Here is a 2,934-nt window from a genome sequence, read left to right on the forward strand (position 1 = left end):
CCGGCTAGTTTTACTGTATTTTTTAGTAGAGACGGGGTTTCACCGTGTTGACCAGGATGGTCTCGATCTCCTGACCTCGTGATCTGCCCGTCTCGACCTCCCAAAGTGCTGGGATTACAGGCTTGAGCCCCCACGCCCGGATTTTTTTTTTTTTTTGAGACGCTCTGTCACCCAGGCTGGAGTGCAGTGGTGCAGTCTCGGCTCACTGCAAGCTTGGCCTCCCGCCATTCTCCTGCCTCAGCCTCCCGAGTAGCTGGGACTACAGGCGCCCGCCCCCACACCCGGCTAATTTTTTGTATTTTTAGCAGAGATGGGGTTTCACCATGTTAGTCAGGATGGTCTCGATCTCCTGACCTTGTGATCTGCCCGCCTCAGCCTCCCAAAGTGCTGGGATTACAGGTATGAGCCACCACGCCTGGCTCTGTTGGTTCTTTAAGGTAGTCACTCATATCATTTGCAAATGAGTTTTATCAATTCCTTCTACAATGTATACCTCATTTCTTTTTCCTTATAGCATTAGCTGGTTTTATATTAAAGAGTAGTATTGAGTGAACATCCTTGCCTTGTTCCTGATCTTAAAGGGAAATGCATTTAAAAATTCTCTATTGGCCAGGTTTGGTGGCCAATATTTTATTAGAATTTTTGCATCTATATTCATAAGTCCAGTGGGTCTATAACTTTATTGTTTAGTATTTTCTTTATGTGGTTTTAGAATCAAGACTATTTTAGCCTCATAAAATGAGGTATACAGCTTTTTCTCTTTCCCTATTTTCTGGAACAATTTGTATAAGATGGGAATTACAGTTCCTTGAAAGTTTGATAGAACTACAATCTGCAAAAGCATCTGGGGCTGGGCCTGAGACTTTTTATTACAATAAGATGGGGAATCTTTGCTTATCATTTTAATTTTTCCGAAAATTTATTGTTATATTCAAGTTATATTCAAGCTTTCTATTTCTTTTTGCATTCATTTGACCACATTTTAATGTTTCCCGAAATTTTTGCTTTTCATCTGTGTTTTCAAGTGTATTAGCTTACGATTTGTAGCCTTTTTGTATCCATAATTTTCCTTTGTTACGCATTTTGCATTGTGTTGTTTTAAATCAGTCTTGGCAAAGGTCTATCATCATTAATTATTTTCAAAGTACCAGCTTTTTTTTTTTTTTGAGATGGAGTCTCTCTCTGTTGCCCAGGCTGGAGTGCAGTGGCCTGATCTCAGCTCACTGCAAGCTCCACCTCCCGAGTTCACGCCATGCTCCTGCCTCAGCCTCCTGAGTAGCTGGGACTACAGGCGCCTGCCACCACGCCCGGCTAATTTTTTTGTATTTTTTAGCAGAGATGGGATTTCACCGTGTTAGCCAGGATGGTCTCCATCTCCTGACCTTGTGATCCGCCTACCTCGGCCTCCCAAAGTGCTGGGATTACAGGCGTGAGCCACCGCACCCGGCTTTCTCTTCTAAATAGGTCTACTTCTTAGCTCTTGGACCAATATAGGATTTTTTCTTTCTTTCTTTTTTTTTTCCTTTTATTACTGACGCCTTTAGTATGTCTTAATATCTAGTGGGCATAACTCTTTCTTTGAAGGCTGTCTTAGCTGTCCATGATTCATTAGTATTCTAAATTCTAATGTAAGTGTATTACAGTTCTGAAAAAAAGAAGTAATGAGGCCAGGCATGGTGGCTCACGCCTAAATCCCAGCTACTTGGGAGGCTGAGGCAGGAGGATCGCTTGAACCCAGGAGTTGGAGCCTGCCGTGAGCTATGATCGTGCCACTGCACGCCAGCCTGGGCAATGAAGTGAGACCCTGTTTCAAAACAACAACAACAAAAAGTAATGGAAGTTTTAGTGAGATTGCATTGAATTTTTACATTTTGGGAGAAATAATGTCTTTTTTTTTTTTTTTTGAGATGGAGTTTTGCTCATGTTGTCCAGGCTGGAGTGCAATGGCACGATCTCAGCTCACCACAACCTCTGCCTCTGTTCAAGCAATTCTCCTGCTTCAGCCTCCCGGGTAGCTGGAACTACAGGCACCCACCATCATGTCTAGCTAATTTTGTATTTTTAGTAGAGACGGGGTTTCTCTATGTTGGTCAGGCTAGTCTCGAACTCCCGACCTCAGGTGATCCACCCACCTCGGCCTCCCAAAGTGCTGGGATTACAGGTGTGAGCCACTGTGCCCAGCCAAAATAACATCTTAATAATATTAACTGTGGAGGTTTTAAGATATGGTCACACTCTGATACGGCACTTGTAAGGAGTTGGAGCCTAACTCCCTTCCACTTGCATGTGTGCTGGACTTAGTGACTCAATTGTAAAGCACAGAATGAGGTGGAAGTGATAGTGTGTCATTTCCAAGACCAGGTTGTAAAAGGCACATCTGCTTCCTGCTGTCACGCAGATTGCTCACTCTGTGGGACATTAGCTGGTATGTCATGAGCAGCCCTATGGAGGGATCCAGGTGGCAAGAAAGTAAGGCCTCTTGCCAACAGCCATGTGAGCAAGCCTTCTTAAAGGTGGATCCCAGCCTTCAGATAACTGCAGTCCTGGCCAACATCCTGATTGCAGCCTCATGAGCAGCTCTGAGTCAGAACCACCCAGTTAAGCCACTCTCAGAATCCTGACTCTCTGAAACCGTGTGAGATAATAAATGTTTATTGTTTTAAGCCACTAAGTTTTGGGATAATTTGTTAAAAATAACTTACATATTACCAAAATCTTCCCAGTAAAGGGCATGAAATGTCTCTCTTTTATTCAGATCGATTTCTATTGTTAGAGTTTAAATTCTTTAAAATAGAGGTCTTTTGCATGAAATTCATTCCTACTTTTTTTTTTTTTGTTGGTTGTTGCTGCTATACAGAAATGCTTTTGATTTTTACAGGTTGATGTTCATTTTGTATTGGGAAACCTTGCTGAACTCTTTTTTTTTTTTTTTTT

This window comes from Colobus angolensis, unplaced genomic scaffold (assembly GCF_000951035.1).
Source record: "Colobus angolensis palliatus isolate OR3802 unplaced genomic scaffold, Cang.pa_1.0 Scaffold252, whole genome shotgun sequence".
In the NCBI taxonomy this organism is placed as follows: Eukaryota; Metazoa; Chordata; class Mammalia; order Primates; family Cercopithecidae; genus Colobus; species Colobus angolensis.